This window comes from Pan troglodytes, chromosome 13, assembly GCF_028858775.2.
Source record: "Pan troglodytes isolate AG18354 chromosome 13, NHGRI_mPanTro3-v2.0_pri, whole genome shotgun sequence".
In the NCBI taxonomy this organism is placed as follows: domain Eukaryota; kingdom Metazoa; phylum Chordata; class Mammalia; order Primates; family Hominidae; genus Pan; species Pan troglodytes.
The window spans coordinates 103,456,509-103,481,949 of NC_072411.2; the positions used below are offsets into that span (position 1 = coordinate 103,456,509).

General features: G+C 41.3%; 2 protein-coding genes across 7 annotated transcripts in view; one reads left to right on the forward strand and one right to left on the reverse strand.

Annotated features, from left to right (window-relative positions):
* The window catches only part of TRAK2 (trafficking kinesin protein 2), a 74,507-nt gene extending 50,810 nt beyond the window's left edge, over nucleotides 1-23,697 (reverse strand). The window contains exons 1-2 of one of the 4 annotated variants that reach the window (XM_016950291.4): nucleotides 23,441-23,694; nucleotides 22,651-22,808 (exon numbers count right to left, since the gene is read on the reverse strand). The gene's annotated coding sequence lies outside the window, so the exon portion shown is untranslated. Of the gene's footprint in view, nucleotides 1-3,505; nucleotides 3,622-22,650; nucleotides 22,809-23,440 lie in introns of those variants that run through there. The other 3 variants (NM_001428160.1, XM_016950293.4, XM_054679218.2) reach the window with 3 other exon arrangements.
* Nucleotides 23,698-23,732: 35 nt separating this feature from the next.
* STRADB (STE20 related adaptor beta) overlaps nucleotides 23,733-25,441 on the forward strand; it is a 29,741-nt gene continuing 28,032 nt past the window's right edge. Inside the window, exon 1 of one of the 3 annotated variants that reach the window (XM_009443702.3) lies at nucleotides 23,733-24,029. The gene's annotated coding sequence lies outside the window, so the exon portion shown is untranslated. 3 annotated transcript variants of the gene reach the window in all.

Below are 25,441 nucleotides of genomic sequence, written 5' to 3' on the forward strand. Positions count from 1 at the left end.
TAAATGTCTTCTTTTGAGAAGTGTCTGTTCGTATCCTTTGCCCACTTTTTGATGGGGTTGTTTGATTTTTTTCTTGTAAATTTGTTTTAGTTCTTTGTAGATTCTGGATATTAGCCCTTTGTCACATGGGTAGATTGCAAAAACTTTCTCCCATTTTGTAGGTTGCCTGTTCACTCTGATGGTAGGTTCTTTTGCTGTGCAGAAGCTGTTTAGTTTAATGAGATCCCATTTGTCTATTTTGGCTTTTATTGCCATTGCTTTTGGTGTTTTAGACATGAAGTCCTTGCCCATGCCTATGTCCTGAATGGAATTACCTAGGTTTTCTTCTAGGGTTTTTATGGTTTTAGGTCTAACATTTAAGTCTTTAATCCATCTTGAATTAATTTTTGTATAAGGTGTAAGGAAGGGATCCAACTTCAGCTTTCTACATATGGCTAGCCAGTTTTCCTAGCACCATTTATTAAATAGGGAATCCTTTGCCCATTTCTTGTTTTTGTCAGGTTTGTCAAAGATCAGATGGTTGTAGATGTGTGATATTATTTTTGAGGGCTCTGTTCTGTTCCATTGGTCTATATCTCTGTTTTGGTACCAATACCGTGCTGTTTTGGTTACTGTAGCTTTGTAATATAGTTTGAAGTCAGGTAGCACGATGCCTCCAGCTTTATTATTTTGGCTTAGGATTGTCTTGGCAATGCAGGCTCTTTTTTGGTTACATATGAACTTTAAAGTAGTTTTTTCCAATTCTGTGAAGAAAGTCATTGGTAGCTTGATGGGGATGGCATTGAATCTATAAATTACCTTGGGCAGTATGGCCATTTTCACAATGTTGATTCTTCCTATCCATGAGCATGGAATGTTCTTCTATTTGTTTGTGTCCTCTTTTATTTTGTTGAGCAGTGGTTTGTAGTTCTCCTTGAAAAGGTCCTTCACATCCCTTGTAAGTTGGATTCCTAAGTATTTTATTCTCTTTGAAGCAATTGTGAATGGGAGTTCACTCATGATTTGGCTCTCTGTTTGTCTGTTATTTGTGTATAGGAATGCTTGTGATTTTTGCACATTGATTTTGTATCCTGAGACTTTGCTGAAGTTGCTTATCAGCTTAAGGAGATTTTGGGCTGAGACAATGGGGTCTTCTAAATATATAATCATGTCATCTCCAAACAGGGACAGTTTGACTTCTTCTTTTCCTAATTGAATACCCTTTATTTCTTTTTCCTGCCTGATTGCCCTAGCCAGAACTTCCAACACTATGTTGAATAGGAGTGGTGAGAGAGGGCATCCCTATCTTGTGCCAGTTTCCCTTTGTGGGTAACGCAACCTTTCTCTCTGGCTGCCGTTAACATTTTTTCCTTCATTTCAACTCTGGTGAATCTGACAATTATGTGTCTTGGAGTTGCTCTTCTCGAGGAGTAACTTTGTGGCATTCTCTGTATTTCCTGAATTTGAATGCTGGCCTGCCTTGCTAGGTTGGGGAAGTTCTCCTGGATAATATCCTGAAGAGTGTTTTCCAACTTGGTTCCATTCTCCCCGTCACTTTCAGGTACACCAATCACACGTAGATTTGGTCTTTTCACATAGTCCCATATGCCTTGGAGGCTTTGTTCATTTCTTTTTACTCTTTTTTCTCTAAACTTCTCTTCTCGCTTAATTTCATTCATTTGATCTTCAATGAGTGATACCTTTTCTTCCACTTGATCGAATTGGCTACTGAAGCTTGCGCATGCGTCACATAGTTCTTGTGCCATGGTTTTCAGCTCCCTCAGGTCATTTGAGGTCTTCTCTATGCTGTTTATTCTAGTTAGCCATTTGTCTAATCTTTTTTCAAGGTTTTTAGCTTCTTTGCGATGGGTTCAAACATCTTCCTTTAGCTTGGAGAAGTTTGTTATTACTGTCAACTTGTCAAAGTCATTCTCCGTCCAGCTTTGTTCTGTTGCTGGCGAGGAGATGTGTTCCTTTGGAAGAGAAGATTTTTGGAATTTTCAGCTTTTTTGCTCTGGTTTCTCCCTATCTTTGCGGTTTTATCTACCTTTGGTCTTTGATCATGATGGGGTTTTGCTGTGGATGACCTTTATGTTTGTTAGTTTTCCTTCTAACAGTCAGGACCCTCAGCTGCAGGTCTGTTGGAGTTTGCTGGAGCTGATGCTGTTTGCCTGGGTATCACCAGTGGGGGCTGCAGAACAGCAAATATTGCAGAACAGCCAATGTTGCTGCCTGATCCTTCCTCTGGAAGCTTTGTCTCAAAGGGGTACCCAGCTGTATGAGGTGTCAGTCAGCCCCTACTGGGAGGTGTCTCCCAGTTAGGCTACTCGGGGGTCAGGGACCCACTTGAGGCGGCAGTCTGTCTGTTCTCAGATCTCAAACTCCGTGCTGGGAGAACCATTATTCTCTTCAAAGCTGTCAGACAGGGACATTTAAGTCTGCAGAAGTTTCTGCTGCCTTTTGTTCAGCTATGCCCTGCCCCCAGAGGTGGCGTCTACAGAGGCAGGCAGTCCTGCTTGAGCTGTGGTGGGCTCCACTCAGTTTGAGCTTCCCGGCTTCTTTGTTTACCTACTCAAGCTTCAGCAATGGCGGACGCCCCTCCCCCAGGCTCGCTGCCACCTTACAGTCCGATCTTGGACTGCTGTGCTAGCAGTGAGCAAGGCTCCGTGGGCATGGGACCCTCTGAGCCAGGCATGGGATATAATGTCCTGGTGTGCCCTTTGCTAAGACTGTTGGAAAAGCGCAGTACTAGGGTGGGAGTGTCCCGATTTTCCAGGTACTGTCTGTCATGGCTTCCCTTGGCTAGGAAAGGGAATTCTTTGACCCTTTGCGCTTCCCAGGTGAGGCGATGCCCTGCCCTGCTTTGGCTCACCCTCCGCGGGCTGCACCCACTGTCCAACAAGCCCCAGTGAGATGAACCTGGTACCTCAGTTGGAAATGCAGAAATCACCAGTCTTCTGCGTCACTCACGCTGGGAGCTGTAGACTGGTGCTGTTCCTATTTGGCCATCTTGGAACCCCTCCCTGTCTAGTATTTCTTAAATTTCTGGCTCAACAGCCAACTGTGTACCCAGAATGACTACCACGTTTAAGTATGGAGTAGATGCAGTCTGAAGATTACCTCTGAGTAATCTTCACATAGAAGGACATAAGGACTAAGAAACTGTGCTCCTGCTAATAAAGTTTCAAGTGCCATAGAGCCGGGATTATCAAGAGTGATGATTCCTAAAGCTCATTCCTTCATGGGTCTGAGGAAGGTTTGCTAATAACAAAAAAGTCTTAACTATACTTAGCATCTTTCTCCATAGCAGTGTGGCTATACATTTCCTATTGCTACTACAACAAATTACCACAAACTTAGTGGCTTAAAACAACACCAATTTATGATCTTACAGTTCTGGAGGTCAGAAAAATGAAAAGTTTCAATGGACCAAAACCAAGGTGTTAGAAGAGTTATGCCCCCTCCCTCTGGAGGCTCCAGGGAAAAATCATTCCCCTGTCTTTCCTAGCTTTTAGAGTTGTATTACTTGGCTCAGGGTTTCTTCCACCATCTTCTATGCCAGCTGCGTAGCATCTTCAAGTTTCTCTCTGCTTCTACTGTTACACTGTCTTCTTCTGCTGTCAAGTCTCCTTTGCCTCACTCCTATAAGGACACCTGTGATTACATTTAAGGTCAAACTGGATAATCCAGCATAATCTTCAGTCTCAAGATCCTTAATGTAGCCATGTCTGCAAAGTCCTTTTGGCATATAAGGTAATATTCACAGGATCCAGGGGATCAAGAACTGCATATCTTTGAGGGCCAGTATTCAGCCTACCTCAGTGGTTAAGAATGTGGATTCCGGAACTAGAGTGCCTAAATTTGAACTCCAGCCCCACCACTTACTGATTGGGTGATCTTGGACAAATTACTTGACCTCATTTTTTCATTTGTTAAGTGGGCCTAATAACAGGATCTACTTTATGGGGATTAAGTGAATTATGACAGGATAATAGTAGCAGCTACCTCAGAGGGTTATTGGGAAATAACATGAGTTAATACATGTAAAGGTCTTAGAATAATGTCTTAGAATATAGTAAATGCTATGCAAGTACTGGTTATTATTAGTATTTCTATCACCAAAGTACTATTTTATAATTATTATTATTGTTATTGTACCTTACACAATGTTGGGCACAATCTACGGCCTACTCTCAATTGCTTGATAGCATCTTCTTTCAACCTAAGAAAGAATTTACTTCCTGCCTTCTGATGAGTGACGTTAGCTTAGTGTGATTAATCATTCTCTTCCTGTCTCTTGGATGCATGAATAAACCAAAAGCTTACACAGAGTCCTAAATGCAGTAGAAACTAAACTTTGGCAAACACAAATGACACATTTTCAGTGCCTTTCCTAGTCTGTGCACACGTATTCTGTGCACTTTTTTCAGGGCCATCTACTTTCTTTGTCGGATCTTTATTCAACCTTTTTAGGAACAACTTCACTGCTTTTCTTTATAAAACAACCAATCAGGCATGTATTATTTAACAAGAAGCCAGCCTTTGTAATCCATGCACATTAAGAAGAAGAAAATAAAGCAAAATAATCAAGTAACTTATTTTAAGAAGGATGAGACTTAAAAAGAACAACCAAAGCATGTCATTGACATAAACATTGCTGGCAGGACACAACGTGGCTAATGACTTAGATAGTTTAGCCCAGCCACGGAACTAATTGGTCAACAGTGAATGCCTAAATATAGGCCCTGTGCCTAAAAAATATCTTGCTACTTCCTTAAAGCAGGATACTCTGGCCAAAACAGCCTTATTGAGAAGGCTAAAACAACTCTGGGAAAGTTCACCTCTGCTGGGCGTAGAGCCTGGGATCGCAAAAAATTTAATTATTTAGTGAAACATTTACACTGGAAATATATTCAAAATTTTTATTTTATAAGCAATACTTTGGGGATTAATTTGAAACACATGTGGGCTGCTGAAATGCACGCAGGAACAGTGCCAATCACCAATTCAGCAATAGCTCTCTTAGGCAGTGGCAACCTAATCCAGACAAAAGATAAGCTAATTTAAAAAATGATAATTTACCATGTCCTTATATAAAATAATATATTTTTGACAAAGACAGAGACTCACTAATTTTAATGTATCTGGCTACACTACAGATAAAGTTTACCAAAAAACCACAGTAATTTACAAACCAGATATTAAACCACTTAAAGACTCTATCATGGCTTCAGTGCTAAGAGCTGAAAAAAAGGCGGGAGGAGCATCACCAGCAAAACCCAGCCTGGACAGTAGGCAGCAGACCTCAGGAAGGCAGAGGCCACATATCACTATCCAGCTGCACCGATGCCGTGGGAAAGCTACACTGGCTACCTACATTCAGCACAGCTGTTCTATTAGCAATTCTAAAGTTGACCCTGAGGAAATAGGATTTGTGACCAGCAAATATTTTGTCCCTCTTTTTAATTGCCATTTGACTTAAAGATAAGTAGGGTGTTCAGAATATGAAATACATGGAGGTCGCTCTACTTACAAACATGCTGAATTCCAAAAGGCTGTTAAATCCATTCGTTTAAACGTCCAAAACCATGTGTGAGATTTAGGTTTATGGGGTCAGTATTTCCTCCTAGTTGAATATTTTGGGCATTTTAAAAACTGCCCTGTTTGTTTATAATGAATATCTGCTGAGGCAGGCAACCCCTCCCTGACACAATCTTCACTAACAGGAAAAGGGCGGTAACCTCTGGCAGCTAAGGAATCCCTATCAGAGCTTCACCTGCAGATTAGAAAAGGCCTTGAACCCATGGTGTCAACCGCGGTTTTTGATAAGTTTCCACAGCAGCACTTTAATTCACCATGCTTAAAGTTCTTGAACTCCTAACCTTCACCTTTGACTAAACAGGCATTCCACTTTAACAACAATCCTCTGCCAAAACCATTTCAGTCAGTCACATTTCTTCGCCTCTGGCTGATTGTCAGCCGCATGGGTACATCTTTTGTCACACATCATGGGACTGCCCTTCATAATCATTCTTTTTTTTTTGAGACCGAGTCTCGCTCTTTTGCCCAGGCCGGACTGCAGTGGCGCTATCTCGGCTCACTGCAACCTCCGCCTCCCAGGTTCACGCCATTCTCCTGCCTCAGCCTCCTGAGTAGCTGGGACTACAGGCGTCCGCCACCGCGCCCGGCTAATTTTTTGTATTTTTAGTAGAGACGGGGTTTCACCGTGTTAGCCAGGATGGTCTTGATCTCCTGACCTCGTGATCCGCCCACCTCAGCCTCCCAAAGTGCTGGGATTACAGGCATGAGCCACTGCGCCCGGCCCATAATCATTCTTATCGTCCAATGATATATCTAAATCAGTGTTTCTCACTATCAAATTTTTACACAATTTCTACTTTTGTGCCCAGTAATCTATCACTAGCACTGCTTTCAGGGACAAAAATGGGATTTGTAATACAGAATACCTCAAAACTATGCACATATAAAACAAACATGCTATAAATAATAATAATGGCCGAGTTAAAATATTCATCTGTTGGTGATCAGCACAGCTAAATCCCTTGCTCTGGTGTATACTTTGTCCCTATCCATAAAGTTCATAAGTTTCAAGTTTTAAGCAGAAGAGTTTCAAAGGATTTATAAGACCATGTAAAGACTTTCTGTCCTATAGATTTATACCCTAAAATCATGATATTTTTGGATTATAGAATAAAAGAACACCAAACTCTTAAAGAAATTGCATAAGCAACTGAATAAGCAATATCAACATGTTTTCAAACTATACTTCTGGACAGGATTTCTATCTTTTGCTTGATGTCCCAGAGTGACAATATCAAAGGAGATAGGAGATATATAAAAATGCTTAATACAGCATTAGCTAATATTTATACATCCCTAGTTTTATGCTTTATCCCATCATCCATTTGTTTACAAATTCACTGTTTCTATAAAAGGTCATGATTAGCTTAGAAATCTGAATAACAAAGCAAATTATTATTTGCCAGTCAAAAATAATTTAGTGACGGTCATATGTAGTTTAGTCAAAGGAAATAAGATAGCTCAAAAATACTAAAAGTAAACCTCAAACAGGTAGACTTCAGTCTTACATTCATAAGGCATTCTTGATTTCTTTCTTTTTTTTTTTTTAATTTGAGACAGGGTCTTACTCTGTTGCCCAGGTTGGAGTGCAGTGGCATGATCTCCACTCACTGCAACCTTCGCCTCCTGGGCTCAAGCGATCCTCCCACCTCAGCCTCCCAAGTAGCCTGGACTACAGGCACCTGCCACCATGCCCAGCTAATTTTTGTATGTCTTTGTAGAGATGGGGTTATACCATGCTGTCCAGGCTGATCTTGAACTCCTGAACTCAAGTGATCTGCCTGCCTTGGCCTCCCAAAGTGCTGGGTTTACAGGCAAGAGCTACCATGCCTGGCCTTGATTTCTTTCTTTAAAAGAAAGAGCAACTTGACATAAACTCTACCTGAAATTCTGTAGTCTCTTAAGTGAGCAATATCTTCTCTCTGCCATTTGGCATAAAAGCTACCCAAGGCTATATAATAATATTCACATCTAACATTGCAAAAGCCTTTTCAAGATAGGTTTTCTTATAACTTTTCAACAATGGAGACTGAGTTTAGTATGCATTATTTAAATATTTGAAAGTTAGATTAATGGAGAAATTGTGTTAATAAAAGGGTTATTATTACCAAATCATACCTAACAAAGTACACATTTTATTATCTTAACAGCTGACAACAGTGCTTCTTTTAGGAAAGAAATACTTTTTGTTTGGGAAAAGACTTGGAAAAGTCTCTTAAGGTAGAAGGTAAGGCCTCATAGCATCAAAAAGAAGGCTAAACTGCTCTGCAAGAGACAGGGAAATAACTGTTTTTTCTTTCTCCTAAAAGGGAGAGGGAAGAGAGAGAGGTCTCATGGTGATGGCAGGAGCTCAGAGAGAACACCAGGAATCTGCAGAAATCATAGGAAGGGTTTTGGCTTCCCCATATGAAACCTTCACATGCAACTGAAGGTTTACAGCAACTATTTCACTCCTGAAGGGTCTGGACACTCAGCTGACACTTGGGTTAGACATATTAAAATATTACTTCACAAGGGCAGTTGCTGTCAATAATTTATATTCCAGGATATTAATAAAATACCATAGTTATCATATTTTTTATTTTTCAACAGAAAATTATGTCCTTTTGACTAAAGTAACGATTAAAAAAGGAAAAAAAACAAGTATAGGTCTTCAAAAATGAGGAATGCAGAGTAAATGCATCATAGAATTCATGGATTTCCTGTTCTCTTAACCAAAAATGGGGGAATACATCTCAAGCAGAGGCATTTTATACAATAGAATCTGTGGTTACTAAAATATGTACTGTACTTCTAGAAAAAAATAAATCCTTCCTGAACAAGTCAGAAAGAATTTTCTTTCAATGATGACTGGCAAAATTTAGGCACTAGTTTCAATAAAAAGACACCATTGGCCGAAAACCTGGAAATGCTTCACAGAAGATTAGAAACAGACTGAATAGATGACAATTGTGCTAACAGATTTAAGAATATTTCTGTATAATCTGCTCTTCAGAATTTATCCTCAAATCAAATAGCTAGGAAGACCCCTTGAAACGGCACTTTCACATAGCAGTAAGGAAAATACAAATTTTAAAAACAGCAACAAGTCAAGAAGAGGTAGAAAATCTATGTCCTCATTTCTCTTTGTCGTCTCTAACAATAAAACACAAATTTGCTTTTGGTGGCTTAAGATGACTCTAAATCCTTCAGTTATTTAAAAATTATAGTCCTTAAGGCCTTCAGAAGCAGAAGTCCCCATATGATCAGTGTCAAAAGGAAAACTATAGGCAATATAGCTCTTCAAGTCAACGAAGTAATCAGTGGCACCAGGACGTGCAATCTTATATGACCAGAACAGAGGGTAACTTAAAATGGCGGCGAGTGATGGTCAGGATGGAGGAGTATTATAAACACATATAATTCTAGATTTATTCTAGAATTATCTGCATATTAAAGACATACCTATTTTACTAATGTAATTCTACTAGGCGAGAGACTTTCTAATTACAGTATGTTTAGACATAAGACTCATTGTTTTTCAAAACCAGTTGTCACAGACAACTCAAGGGCTTTGAAGATAAGGTTACTTTTTTAGGGAGAATTAACATGCAACAGACGCCTTTGGTTTGCCCATGAACTTCAGGGCAAATAAGAACAGGTAAATTTTTTGAGATATGGCTACCGGCTAACTGCAATCCAGGAGGTTATTAGATTCAGAGCTTGAAGGCTATAATAAATAGGAGGCTGTGGAAATCTGAGAACTCTCTTCCTCTACCTGCCTTTAATGGCTATTCTCCCCAGTTCTTCAGGATTCTCTCATGGGCCCTCTCTCTCCCCTTCTCTCCTCTGGAAACTCATCTACTTCAAAGGCCTCAATTTCCAACTACACTATAGTTACTCTCCAAGTCTCTATCTTCAACCCAAATTGGCATTTTGTGACTTTATACTGGAAATCTCAGTATCAATTTATAATCATTACCATAAATCCACCACATTCTAAACTGAACTCATTTTTCCTTCTCCCATTAAATATTTTTCTTTTTCTGCTTCACTAACTAGTTGATATCACCAATTCACCTGATCAGCAGAGCCAAAAATCTAAGAGTCATCCTTCCTTTCCTAAATACCTGTTTTCTATATAGTCACCAGTTCTGTCAATTTATTCTTCAAGCCTATTGCTATGGCCCTAGTTTAATCCTTCTCTGTCCGTGGCTATAGTTTCCTACCGTGTCCTCCAGTCTTAACCCTCTCTATTCTGAGCTGATGTGGCTCTTAGAACGCATACTGCTATTCTGCACACCCTCCCTACTCTCAGCATACCGGTCCTTATGCTTCAAATGTCCTCTACCTCTAAATGTACACACAAACCTAGCAACTTGGTTTTTCATGCAGACTTTCTTATAAGGGAAAAATATACTAACTCTATGGGGACCCAAATATGTAGTCCACTTGGCAGTTGTACTGTATATCAAGATCACACATCCTGGCTTATTTATTATTCTTTAATGTGTTTGATTAGTGTATCATTTTCTCAGGGCCTTATCAACTCAGTACAGTGAGAAAACTTCAGTTTCCAGACCTACACAATTGAAGAGGAGACACCACTACCCTGTGAAACTTTTCCTGAGCAAAAGGAACTAGCTCTTTGACACTGAAAGCAAAAATCAAAACATTTTAGTGAAATTCGTGCCTTTACTGAACAATAAAACAAATGAAACTAGCACTCAGAAGGTTTTGAAGACCAGCTAATGATGGTAAACAATTTATGATAAAGACACAAGGGCCTTCTGTGTTTCAAATGAAATGCATATGATAAAGAAATATGTTCTCAATTCTGTTGCAAATCAGTCTTTCCTAATAATAATAGTTAGCTGATTGAGTACTTACTAGGTGCCAGGCATCATGTTAAATGCTTTCTGTGTATGATCACCTCCTTTAATCCTCACAATTCCATGAGGTGAATGTTATTACTGTCATCATTTTACAGACAAGAAAATTAAGGCTTAGAGGTTAATTACTTGTCCATATTAAGAGCCAGGAATAAAACCCAACTATGTTTTCCCAAAGCTGAGGCCTCTATCCTCTGAGCTTTACTAGCAAGGGACTGGAGTGTGAGGATAGTAGTGTGTGTGTAGTTTGCAAAAGCCTCAGATAATTCTACTACAATCCTATGTCTCTACTCCACTTTTTAAAAACACATAGTGGTTACTGAATATAGAAGAAGAAGAAAAAAAACAAGTAATCCGCTCCCCCCAACCATTTGTTCTTGAGCAATTTATATTTGCTTTTAGAAATGACTTATCTGGTTCCAGAGTTGGGTGTATTTACAGTGAGGCAGAATAATCTGTGTGTGTGTTGTATGTACATCACACAGTTCTTAATGAGACAACTCCAAATCTGACTTTGGTTCTGTTTTTAAGTGGGTAATTCTACAATATCAAGAAAATACTACAGATGTATTACCATAAATTGGGAAGCATTCTGTTACTTGTTTTGACCTGCTAAAAGTAGTAAATGGAACATAGATAAAAAATAAATCTCTATTCCAATAAATTAAGTCTACCTCTATCTTCGTATCTGGCAAATGACAGGCATTCAATAAATATCTGTTAAATGAATTAATCAGGCTGTAGTCAAATTACATCCTTGTAGTCTATAGTAGGGAGGAAAATGAACTGCATAAGAATATGAGACTGTTAGAACATGTGGAAATGGAAAGCTTTCTTAGCCTAATTTACAAAAGTCTACATAGGTCTCTCATGGGTTTCAGTAAAGTAGGTGTACGTGCAGGGCTATACCAACTAAGCTCATCGGTTACTTTGAAGGCGCAAACATTCCCTAGAGATGGGATTGACAACATGGTGGCAAAAATACCACAAAATCTTTAATACTTTTTTTTTTTTTGGTTTTCCATAGTTTTCTTATTTTAAAAAACATTGATGGTAAGATGTTTTCCTCCTGAAGTTAATACATGATAACGAGGAAAGTCCAATAAACTGCCATGGGAGGAAAAAAAAAGTCCTTAGGCCAGACAGAAAATAATTTGATGACTCAGGATCATTACTAAGAAGAGCAATTACTGTATTATAATATAATGACTACAGTGATATCCTCCAGGATTATAAACTTTTAAAGAGCTTTTTCTGGGTGGTGTAACCAAGATGGCAAAATAGAAAATAACCCGCTCATTTTCAAGCCAAATGTCCAACAATGATAGACTGGATTAAGAAAATGTGGCACATATACACCATGGAATACTATGCAGCCATAAAAAATGATGAGTTCATGTCCTTTGTAGGGACATGGATGAAATTGGAAATCATCATTCTCAGTAAACTATCACAAGGACAAAAAACCAAACACCGCATGTTCTCACTCATAGATGGGAATTGAACAATGAGATCACATGGACACAGGAAGGGGAACATCACACTCTGGGGACTGTTGTGGGGTGGGGGGAGGGGGGAGGGATAGCATTAGGAGATATACCTAATGCTAAATGACAAGTTAATGGGTGCAGCACACCAGCATGGCACATGTATACATATGTAACTAACCTGCACATTGTGCACATGTACCCTAAAACTTAAAGTATTAAAAAAAAAAAAGTGCCTCTTAAAGAAGAAGAAAAAAAAATAACCCGCTCATATGTGACCCCAACAAGTCTGCACCCATCCATAGTTAAAGAGCTCTTTCTCCCTATACTAAATAATCCCAAATTGCTATTTTTTTTTTTTAAGGTTTGAAGCCCATTTCTAATTTTGTTTCCTCCCTCACTGTGAGGCTATCAACTATTACACTTTACTGTTGCTAGCTTGCCTCTCCCCTTTCTAACTTGCTGTTGGCTGAGAAACCAGATAAGCAGGTTATCAGAACACCCATAAGGTGTCTGTTTGACTGAACTCCAGGACCTGTTTTTCTGCCCTTGGCTGATTTCCCAAATACCTCTTTCTTTCATCCCTCCAGCACCAGGGATTTAGCTGGCTTTCTCCTCCTCCTTTGGCACTGTCAGCAAGTGCTTTTCTCATCTGGTATTCTTTTACCTAGCCTAGCTATGAACATGAATACACTCTGTCCTTTCTTAACTGTCTCCCTAGAAAAGATAGCTCTTCCTCTATTCTTTTGTGAGAATTTTACTGTTAATTGCTAGGGGAAATATAAAGTGGATTATAAATATGGAAAAAAGGTTTAGGAAATCTTAACATCCCTCACTGTAATTTTTGCTTTTAACCCATTTATGCCTACTGTTCCATTATTGGAATGCTAAGCTTGTGGGAGTCATATCCTACTGCTCAAGGTCATCGCCAAAGTCTGATTTTTCACACAAAAAATTTTGTAACCTCTGGCATAAATGGGTTAATCAGTGTTTATTGATTCCCTTTCTTGGATGATCCCAGAAGATGGCTGCCCACTAGTCATTTTTCCCTCACTACACTGCAAGTTCCTCAAAGGAAGGGACCTTATTTTTGTTATGTCCAAAACCTAACAGCAACTGACACACAGTAGTCTTGCAAAATACATGCCTACTACCTAGAAGCTTAATCATTAAAAATATCAATACACTGAGTTACAGAAGTAATTTAATGAACAAAGTTGATATTAATACATTTTCAATACAACATCAACTAAATGAATTGCCTTGAAAAACACAGTTAAGCTAAGATTGAATATTCTAAAGAAAAACACTTATGTGCTTTATGAAAAAATCTGCATAAAAGAGTTTGGTGTTAAAAGGGTGCTTTATCATTTTTATAGCAATGACACACTATACACTTTTCTGTAATAACTAAAAAGAACTAGTTGTCAGTCTCATAGGAAAGCCAAAACTGAACATTCATTTGGCTCATTGCTTAGTTTTATCACAATTTCCACTAAGAGCATTTGCAGCTGATCATGAATGCATTTAAAATAAGCCCCACATCAAATGAGAAATGGTCACATATCTTCTTTTAAAAACTCACTATTGCTAATAAAAGCTTCATTGGTAGTCTTTCAATTTTGTAACTAAAAATAAAACAAAGGCAAATTCAGTGGTTTGGCCTAGTACTTGCTGAGAAAGTTAAGAATGGTTGAAATGTTTTTTTAGTTGTTAAATTACATGCTTTGGGAACAGTAGTAGCATCTCAGAGGCATTTTAGTTGGTTTCTAGTCTCTTCCTCCTCCTGCTTTCTTCCTCCAGACAGTGTGCTCTTTTTATTTATTTATTTTTTTTAACTTTTCTCCCCCAAGACAGAGTCTTGCTCTGTCGACCAGGCAGGAGTGCAGAGGCGTGATCTCGGCTCACTGCAACCTCCGTCTCCCGGGTTTAAGCGATTCTCCTGCCTCAGCCTTCAGAGTAGCTGGGATTACAGGTGTGCTCCACCACGCCCAGCTAATTTTTGTATTTTTAGTAGAGATGGGGTTTCACCACATGTTGGCCAGGCTGGTCTCGAACTCCTGACCTTGTGATCCACCCACCTGGGCCTCCCAAAGTGCTGGGATTACAGGCGTGAGCCACCGTGCCCGGCTGATGGTGTGCTCTTTCTAAACCAACAAACTTCCTTTTGTTTCAACTTACACCACTGGCCTGAATAACCCCAAAGAGAGGTAGGTGCCTATAGTGGAAAGCGATACGAGCAGAGAGCAGGCTGGGCATGGTGGCTCACGCCTGTAATCCCAGCACTTTGGGAGGCTGAGGCGGGCAGATCACGAGGTCAGGAGATCGAGACCATCCTGGCTAACACGGTGAAACCCTGTCTCTACTAAAAATACAAAAAATTAGCTGGGCAAGGTGGTGGGCGCCTGTAGTCCCAGCTACTCGGGAGGCTGAGGCAGGAGAATGGCGTGAACCCAGGGGGCGGAGCCTGCAGTGAGCCGAGTTCGCACCACTGCACTCCAGCCTGGGTGACAGCAAGACTCCATCTCAAAAAAAAAAAGAAAAGGGCAGAGAGCAGAGATTTGACGCTTGGCCCCAAACATGATTTACTTTACAAAAATGATGAATTTTTGAGCAATCAATTTTCTAAATTGACTTGCATTTTAAATATAAAGAGGCAGCTAACTTCTCCTGAAAAGGTCACAACACCATGTGGAATAGGGATGCTGCAAATTCAGTCATCAACTGTGGGCCTCACTCCACAGGCACGCCTCCCATTATCCTCTTAAACATCCTTTCTTTTCTGAGACAATTCCATACCACATCTTTTCTCACTTATCTCTGACCCTCTAACTGTTCTCCATTTCTCTTATTCTCATTCCTCCCACTGATAAATCCACGTAATCTATAGCTAGCTTTCGCTCCAAACTGAGAATTATGGACAAACATAATCTCAGTTATGCACTTGCACACTTGTTGATCAGAGTGTAAATTAGTATTCCTCTTAGAGAAAGAACTGGGTGGCTGGAAGACAGAGAGAGAAACTTACTTTTTATTATATACCTTTCAATTTTTCTACCATGTGTATACGTATACCCAGTTAAAAAGTAATTAAATATAACTCAACAGTCCTATTCCTGCCTTCTCTAAACCTTGCTCCATTAATTATCCCTATCCTCCATCAGTTTCACCTTCTTCTTTGGCTTACTAAACATGCTCAAATTCTTTTATTTTATTAAAAACTACAATTTAAAAAACCCCTACTTTTCCCAAGTCTTTGAGTTCCCCTCTACCTACCCTCTGTCCTTACCCAAGCTTCTTCAAATACTCTCATTTTGTCTCTCCCACCTCTCATTCATACCTCAACCCCACTACAACCTGATTTCATCCTAAACCACCCTCCTAGGGTCATCAACAGTCCCTGCTAATCAATCCAATCATGACTTCTTAATTGTTATCTGATGTCATCTCTGGTTTATATTGTTGACTACTCCCTGTTTCAACTTCCCTTCCTTGGCTCTCCTGGAGAGAGAGAGATCTTACAATGCTCATTCTCAAACTCCTCACTGGATCATCCCATTCCCTCCCCTTGATCTTTAAATGTTAGTGTTTTCCAGAGTTCCAACTGTGACCACATTTTGTATTGTTCTTGTTGTAGCTGCTTTTTCATTACCTTTTTGCCAACCAACCACTACCACAGATTAAATTATCTTTTTAGTGTTAGTGACTCCCAATCTGGCTCTTCAGACAGACTTCTTGACTCCACTCAAATTTCCCACAGGCTGATTATGATCCACTGAATACTAGATTCCTCCATCCCTCATCCTGTCACATCCAATCCATTAACAAATCCTGTACACCCTACTACCAATATATACCTCAAATCTACTCACTTTTCTCCATCCTCTCTTCCACCATCCTAGTTCAAGCCATCATCATCTCTTAGACTATGAACCAACAAACCTCCTAACAAGGCTCCATGCTTAATCATGGCCTTAAACAGGGTTCTTCTCCATTCTCTATAAGCAGCAAGAATAGTGTTTTCAAAGCTAAACTCCTTCTTAAAAAAATCCAGGGCGGCCGCAGTGGCTCATGCCTGTAATCCCAGCACTTTGGGAGGCCAAGGTGGGCAGATCACTTGAGTTCAGGAGTTCGAGATCTGCCTGGACAACATGGTAAAACCCCATCTCTACAAAAACATACAAAAATTAGCAGGCATGGTGGCACGTGCCTGTAGTCCTGGCTACTTGGGAGCCTGAGGCAGGAGAATCACTTGAACCCGGGAAGCAGAGGTTGCAGTGAGCCGAGATCGCACCACTGCACTCCAGCCTGGGTGACAGAGTGAGACTCTGTCTCAAAAAAATAAATAATAAAATAAAAATTAAAAAAAAAATAATATTTAAAAAATCCAAAGGTTCTCATAGTAACGACAATAAAACCACACCTCTCATCACAGTCTGTGAGGTCTGGCCTAGTCTGGCCCCTGCCTGCTTCTCCTCCCTCATCTTGTACCACTCTCCTCCTTGCTCATACTCAGTCACAGAGACACAGACCTTTTGTTACTTCTTTTAATTCCTCATCACACTCTCTCTTAACTCTGGGCCTTTGTAACTGTTGTTCACTGTACCTGGAATACTCTTTCTCTCTTGTTCTCTATATGCTAACTACTTCTCACATTTAAGTCTCATTTTAAAACTTACCAGTCTACTTGATCTAAAGTAGCCTCCTCTGCCCACCTTTGTTCTCTAACTCGGCATCTAATTTGTTTCTTTCACATTATAATTTCACACAAATTGTAATAATATATTTGTAATAATATACAAAATTATAATATATGTGTGAAAGAAACAAATTAGATGCCGAGTTAGAGAACAAAGGTAGGCAGAGGAGGCTACTTTACTTTTTCTAGAAAGGAAAGAGGGGGTGCCATCTTCTCTCTCCTCCTTGCTGATCAGAAGAGGAATATAAAATGTCAGAAGCTCAAGCAACTTCATAAATAATTGGTGTTGAAATGAACTATTAGCTAAACTGGTGGGGGAATTCTTTCACCATTAACATGTACAATTAATCAACTCCATTGTTACACAATAGAGTATAACACTCTTAAATTAGACTCTATTTAATCATTCCTTCCTTTTTTGTGACTTGTCAAAAAGCTTTCTAAAAAGAAAGAACTCAAAGTTTGGCAAACACTGACAGATAAATATAGATAAGCTCCAAAGACCTCAAGGATCTTTACAAAATGAATTCGTTCCACTGCTATACCACCAGCAGACTTTGTACGCTCATTTTCTAGCATGAATAAACCACAATACAGGGTAGTTAACCAGGGTATCTTCAAGAGGTTATGTGAGTCAGTAGTAAAGCTAAGAATAAAGCTAGAACATCACTTATATGTAAATATTAAGCAGCCAGGTGAAAAAGAAAATTTCAATACAATGACCTCAATTAACAACTGGTCAAACAGCTGTTCATTGAACAGCTTTCAACAAATGCCACTTGAATTAAACCAAAAGTACTAAAAAAAGATAAATAGTAGTATACAACAGCCTCTTCCCAAAGGGAGGTTAAAGATTTAAGAAGTCTAAGCTCCAAAAGGGACAGCTCTAATGATCTGGATTAGATCTAATATCCAATGAGCTAAGAAATCTAAGAAAATAAGATAGTACTAGATAATAAATATTTGATGAGTGTTACAACAGAATTGTCGGGAGAGAGCTCTTTTCTAGCTGAGGTGGTCTGGCTTCACACAGGATGTAAGATTTAAGTGGACTCCCTAAGGAGGAAAAGATTTGGATAGGTGAGGAGAGTATCTGGCAGGAGAAAATAATAATGATAATATCCAACAGCAAGTAGCAGACAGAGCCAGGTTGGCAGCAGTATACAGACCAATTTGAGTGGGAAGAATTATGGGGAAGGTATTTGGAGATTTAAATTTGACTAGTTCAGATTAAGAAGTCTGAACTTGATCCTGCAGGGAACACATTTCTAAATAGAAGTGACATTTGAGAGAAATAAATGTAAATGCAGGATGCAGGATACATTTTGGAATGGAGAGATTAGAGACAAAAATAATTAGAAAATTTTATCACATTTACGCATGGATTATTTTAATAAAGGTATAAACTAGGTGAATGGAAATTTTAAGAAGGATTTACGGGTTTGTGAGATAGTGAAAACAGGACCTGTTAACTGATGAGTTGGGGATAGATGAACTTTTTCCTCTCCTAAAAGATAACTACATCTGGCATATGCCTCAATTACTCAGGCTTGAAACCTTACAACTTCTCTTGCCCCTCACTCCCCGAGAATTCTCTTCCCCAGACATTTCCCCTCCCTGCAAACTAGCTTCTCCATCTTCCCCAACCACACAACATATTCCAGCCAAAAGAAAGAACTGCATTTACTAGCTTCCTAGACACACCAGGAAATTCTCAGTCCTGTAACTCTGTCCATGCTATTTCTTCTAATTTTAATGTCCTCTCCCCATTCTACATATCCAAATTCTAGCCATGCTTCCCACACCAGCTCAATGCCACTTTTCCCAACAGGCCTTCCCAGAAACCCCAACTTGAAGGAGGTATTGCCTCCGAACACTTTCTGCTCTTCTCTAAAACAGTTTTTAAAACCTTAGAGCTGTTCCTTATCTCCTCTGATAAACTGCATGCCTCTTACAGCAAACATACTTATTTTTGTATTACTCTGCCCTCTTTTCACAAATAAAGATCTAGATAAATATCATATAGCAACAGCGCAGTGTAAAGCCAAGAACACAGACTCTAAAGACAGACTGAGTTTGAATCTTAACTCTGCTGCCTGTTAGCTATGTGATCTTGGACAAGCTACTTAATCTCTCTGTGCTTCAGTATGTTTATGTTTAAAATGAATAGTAGGTATTTCAAAAGGTTGTCAAAGAATTTGGCTTAAATCTGTGTCAGCACCATAAAAGTGTCTATTAAATACATAAGATCACTTTTTAGAGTGGAAAAATCTGAATAGTCTGATAGTTGTATAAAGCTTTATGATCTATATAAGGAAAAGCAAAATGTCAAAATAAAGACAGCCTCTGGGTACAAACAGCTATATACAAATTCTTTCTCTATCTTCTTATGTACACCCTAAGGGTTAGCTGTGCCCTTTATAATGTTACATTAACAGTGGCTCTGTTTTAGTTAGACATTTCAATATTCTGGGAAAACTGTTAGTTCAGCATCCTGTGGCACTAGCTACCTTGGTTACCTCGTCTCCGGTCTTATTACCTTTCATTTATCCTTTACAAGTCTTAGTCTTTCTAAAATGCAAATCTAATGCTTTTCCACTGCTACAAACCACCTCCATCCCATCTTCCTTAGGATAAAGTTTAAGCCCCTTGGCATCTCATGTAAAATCTTCCTGATCCAGCCCCAGCCTAGTCTCCAGTTTCATTTCTCTCAACATTTATCTCTTCACCAAAAAACCTCAATCACCTAACCACAGCTTAAAGGCTTTTTGTATGTCAACTTCTATCACCTAACCACAGCTTAAAGCCTTTTTGTATGTCATTCCTTTTGCCTAGAACACCTATTTGTTAGTTTGCTAGGGGTTCCATAAAAAACTACCACAGACTGGGTGGCTTCAACAACAGAAATTTATTTTTTCACAATACTGGAGTCTGGAAGTCCAAAATCAAGGTGTTGGCAGGTTGGTTTCTCCTGAGGCCTCTCTCCTAGGTCTTCTTGATGAATCCTCACATGGTCTTTCCTTTGTGTGTGCAACTCCTATGTCTCTTTTTGTGTTCAAATTTCCTTCTTATAAGGAAAACTGTCAGACTGGATTAGAACCCACCCTAATGGCTTCATCTGAACTTAATCACCCCAAAGCCCTGTCTCCAAATACAGTCACATTCTGAGGTTACGGATGTTAGGGCTTCAACATAATTTTGGGAGGACACAATTCAGCCCATAACAACCCCTTCCCCTTTTCTCCGCCCAGGCTAATTCCCATTTGTTTTCCCAAGACTGATCCAAGCCTTCCCACTCCAGGGTATCTTCAGTGTTCTTTCTCTGTGCTCCCAAAGTACCTCGGCAAGCTGTGATCCCATTGCTCAACACATTATGTTAATTGTCTCTTTCCTTCTTCAAACTACATTCCTTAAGAGCAAAGACTAAATTCCTAGCATTGGCACAGTGTGTGGGACACAGAAGGTGTTTAATAAAGATTTGATCACTGAAGGAAAATGAAAGAAAGAACATGAACCTTGAAGTACGACAAGCATGGGTTCAAATCCTGATTCCACAGTTTACTTATCTGTGACTCTGAGCAAGTCATTACATGCCGAACTTCCATTTTAAGTAAGGTAGTTGTAAAGACAAATGACTAACTCATAATGAAAGCACCCAGCTGTGGGGCTGGTACACAGTAGGTGCTCAATAAATGTTAGATTACAGATTTTGATCTTGTCTTCTCTGACACTCAGTACTACCATGTAGTAGCTACATGACCTTTGGTATATTTACTATCTTCTCTTTGCTTTAGTTGCCTATCTATAAAAACACCTCAGTGCTATTGTGAGGATAAGTTAATATAGGTAAAACATTATCTAACACATAGTATTACATAAATGTTTCCTATTATTATAAGAACACTGCAGATCTGAACAGATAATGACTCAACTATGAATAATTTAGTTCCTTTAATTACTAAGTCATTTAAATGTGACTATTACCTTTTTGCCTCCTATTTCTTACCAACTAAACAGGATGGTAACTAAAGAGGTTCAAAACTGGTACAGATGATATAATGAGAGCTCACAATAAACATGAAATAAGACATTATCTGTCTCATTCCTTATACTGGTATTTAACATATTTGGGGCACTAAAACAAAGAAACTTTCAGTGGAGAATAACACTTCTCCGCTCGTATTTTAATTTTTTTTAGAGATGGCGTCTCACTCTGTCACTCAAGCTGGAGTGCAGTGGTGCCATCATCGCTCAAGGGATCCTTTGATCTCAGCCTCCTTTGATCTCAGCTGGGACTACAGGCACAAACAACCACACCCAGCTATTTTTTATTTTTGGTAGACATAGGGTGTTGCTATGTTGAACAGGCTGGTCTCAAGTCATCCTCCTGCCTTGGGCTCTCAAAGTGCTGAGATTACAGGCGTGAGTCACCACACCCAGCAGGGTCATATTTTTATTTGCAGACTCACAAAACTTGTAAACTGAAAAGAACCTTTTGATAAAAGTCCAGTCTTATAATTTCTTACATAAGTGAGATGGATTTGGAATGGGCTTTTCGGGTCTTACTGAGCAGTTCAGTAAGAAATGGGAATTGTAGGCAGAGAGAATCAGTTTGTTCAAAAGTACTAAAGCAGGGGTTCAGGACTTATTCCAGATGTCCAAGGTGTGTGCTGGAACCAGTCTTAGACAATAACACTAGACAATCCTCTTTAACCACTCAACCTTTAAAGTCTATAATTTCTGAAGTACGTATTAGTTACCTGATCTGTGACTTGGAAGCAAGGCAGATCTAGATTTAAATCTCCCCTTGTTACATAAGCAAGTCTTTGAGCCTCAGATTAGTGTGATAGGTTTGTTAAAGTGATTAAGTGAGCTAAAGTATGAAGAGCTCCCACCTGGGGTGCCTGGCAGATTGCAAATACTAAAATGTTGGTTCTTTTTTTTTTTTTTGAGACCGAGTTTCACTCTTGTTGCCCAGGCTGGAGTGCAATGGCTCGATCTTGGCTCACCGCAACCTCCGCCTCCTGGGTTCAAGCGATTCTCCTGCCTCAGCCTCCTCAGTAGCTGGGACTGCAGGCATGTGCCACCATGCCTGGCCAATTTTTTTTTTTTTTTTGAGATGGAGTCTCGCTGTTGCCCAGGCTGGAGTGCAGTGGTGCAATCTTGGCTCACTGCAACCTCTGCCTCCGGGTTCAAGCAATTCTTCTGCCTCAGCCTCCGAGTAGCTGGGACTACAGGCGCGTGCCACCACGCCCGGCTAATTTCTGTATTTTTAGTACAGACGGGGTTTCACCATATTGGCCAGGCTGGTGTATTTCCTTTCAGTAGAGACGGGTTTCTCCATGTTGGTCAGGCTGTTCTTGAACTCTCAACCTCAGGAGATCCGTCCTCCTTGGCCTCCCAAAGTGCTGGGATTACAGGAGTGAGCCACAGCGCCCGGCCAAATGTTGGTTCTTTCTAACAAACCTCTTCCATCATATGAATAAGTGTGTAAGATAACAAAACACTGTCTTTCACATGGTATGTGCTTGCTAAATGTCTGAGACTTGCTGGACATTACTTAATTTTAAAAATAGAAAACTGGAGCTGGTTGTGGCGGCTCACGTCTGTAATCCCAGCACTTTGGGAGGCCAAAGCGGGTGGATCATGAGGTCAAGAGATCGAGACCATCCTGGCCAACATGGTGAAACCCCATCTCTACTAAAAACACAAAAATTAGCTGGGCGTGGTGGTGCGCGCCTGTAGTCCTAGCTACTCTGCAGGCTGAGGCAGGAGAATCGCTTGAATCCGGGAGGCGGAGGTTGCAGTGAGCCGAGACCACCCCACTGCACTCCAGCCTGGCGACAGAGCGAGACTCTGTCTTAAAAAAAAAAAAAAAGAAAGAAAGTTGGAATAACTGCTGGGATGATAAAATGTCTTCATCCCTGACCTTTCTCACCTCCAAATGTCCTTCACAATTTGTTTTTAAGTGTCATGTCACCACCATTAACGTGCTATTTGGAGACTACTGTACCTCAGACTTCCAAGTCAACAGCAAAGATCTAAACGTCGGGAAGATTTACGGAGACCAAGAACTGAAAGTGTTCCTTTTGTTCCTATGGTCCATTCCATCAACTTGATGAATTTCCGTGAAGTTACTTGTTTTTTTTTTCTGACGTAGAAACAGCAGGTCTAAGCAAAAGGTGCATGAGCAAGAGCAAGTAACTGAACTTATCCCTATTATTATGACGCAGATTTTTTTTTAAGTTGAAATTCAATTTTTGGGCTGCTACTAAAAAGGACATGTGCGAATATCTATTATTTACGCTTCAAACTAAAGTCAGCCGTTTTTCTTTTTCAAGATATGTGGCATCTGGCTCAAAATCAATTGCAAGAAAAGCCCAACTCTATTTGACCCAGAAAGAGCTCTTTCCAATACCCTTTCCTCCCACTTACATCACAGATGGCGACTGAAGCTTAAGGTTTAATGCCCGACCCTAAAGCCACTCATCCTAAAAGACAGGGCTCCAGATGGATGCTGTATGGCAGAGGATAAGGCGCTATGAGAAGCTGCCAAGCCTCAGATGTGCAGCTGGGCTGAATCCCGACGCCAGCGCCTAGCGCCCATTACTTTGCACCCACACTTAGGAAACAACCCACTCCTCACCGCGGGACCCGGACCCAGCCCTCCAGCACCCAGCCTCCTGCTCCGACGTCCGCGCGTGACCTCCGGGTACCGGAGGACCTTGGGACGAGGAGGTCCCTCCGCTTTCCGGGGAAGTTGTCAAGGGCAAGTTCGGGTTGTGCGCGGATAGCTTACTCACTGGAGTGGTTCGGCATCCTCTGTCGTCCGCCCGCGCTTCCTCAGGAAGCCCCTAATGAAGCGGCAGCCTGAAAGCAGCAGCCGAAGCTGCTGCCGCTGCTCCCACTGCCAGCAACCGCCCGGGCGTGGCAGGGACAGGCGGGCGACTTCACAACATCATCACTCGGCGACCTCGGTTCTGCGGCGACACCGGGTCAATGGCAGCCCCCACACAATTGGGGAAGCCAAAGGAGACCCACTCTCCCAGAGGCCTCCACGGCCCCAGCGCAAGACCTGCTGGGAATTGTAGTTTCCTTCCCGCCCCGCCTCAAGCTCGAAGGCCCCGCCTTCTCGCTGCCCAGCCCCGGGGAGGGAGGCGGGGCCGCGACCCCGGCGCGGGTGGGGCGAATGCGTTCCCAGCGGGTAGCCTGGGGCTGGGGCACAGTTGCAAGCCCACGGCCCCGGTCGCGGCCTCGCCGCCCTCCCGCGCCCCGCGCCGGGAGCGGGCCTAGAGCGCTCGCCTCGCCCTTCCGCGAGCAGGGCTCTGGCGCCCGCCCCTGTCCGCACCGCTGGCAGCCTGAAGAGAGTCGCTGGCCGTGGTCGCCGCTAGGGTAAAGACGGGAGGCAGGCCCGGGAAGGGAAGGTGTCGGGGCCGGTGGGGGACGTGAGGGAGTGAGCCTTGGTCCGCGCACGCCCGGGAAGCCCGAGGCCAGAACGCGCTAGCCCACCTCCAGCCCGAGCACCGGCGGCTGGCGGAGCCGTGGCAAGAATGCGGCCCGAAGTGGCGAGCGGCCACTGCGCCAGTGCTGCTCGGGCTCAGCGGGGCCCGGGCCGCGGGTTCTCAGCCCGCCCAGTGGTGCCTGCCGGGTTGGCCGTGCCGGCCGTGCCAGGTGCGCGGGGCCCAGGCCGCCCGGGCGCCCTCTCCCCGCACCCTCACCTTTGGCCGCGCTCTCGGGCTTGGGGAGTTGCCATATCGAAGACACCCTCAGACCCCAGCTCTATCTGCCGCCTTCTGCAAGTTCGCTGCAAAGTCCCCCATAGCAGGACTAGGAAGGAACCTTTTACAAAATTAAATACTCGAGTGTCGTTTTGTCTTCGGTTTTTCAATTCAACGCTGTGTTTTTCCCTGCTGGGTCTTTGTCAAGTACCTTTTCCCCAAAACTTGATAAGGATGTGTAACACGGCGCCTGCCTAGCACGGTGCCTGGCACACAGTAGGCGCTCAGTAAAGATTTGTTGAACGCATGAGTCACTAAGCTTGGAAAATTCTCCTGAGCTGTGCGTCGCTATGATCTTTGTTAAGATTTTATGGGTTCCCAAGATCACTTTGAAAATTACAGTAATTTTAAAGCTCAACAAAGAGTTACATCGGGTCATTTTTGCATTCCCTGTAACAGTGGCCTCTGTTGAATGCCTAAATTAACTCAAAACCCGTGTTCTGTAAGAAGATGCGCCCTTTGGTTTCTACAGAAAGTGTTAATCTTTCAGATCAAAGTCTTCACATGAACCATTCTATTATGGAACAAACTGAAATTACTTATAAAGCTTTATCGTAATTAGCGTTTTAGATACAAGTGCAAGGGACTGCACTGATGTACTTGTGAATACGAAATATAGGTCTCTTAAATATGACTTTTTTTAAGAAAGGGTTTATATTCATATCTCGTGAAAGAGCATGCCGGAGAAAATTATAATAACAGCAAATCCCCCACCCCCACCCCTTTGCTGGGTGCAGCTGCTGCCTTGACCTCAAAATGTCTTGTAAAATTATCTCTTAATAGTCTGGTGTATCTAAGGCAAAAATCTCTGAGATTAAACCACCCCATAGGGACAACTCTTTTATTACTAACAATTCTTACCAGATCGTGTCTGTTTCTTCTGAGCTTTTCTGAAAAAGAGAAAAAAATAGACAACGTAATGGAGTTTCACATTATTAAGACAAAATCAGTAACAACTTGCTGACATTGAATGAAAAAAGCAGGATACAAAATCATGATAACCAGAAAATTTGGTTAATCATGACA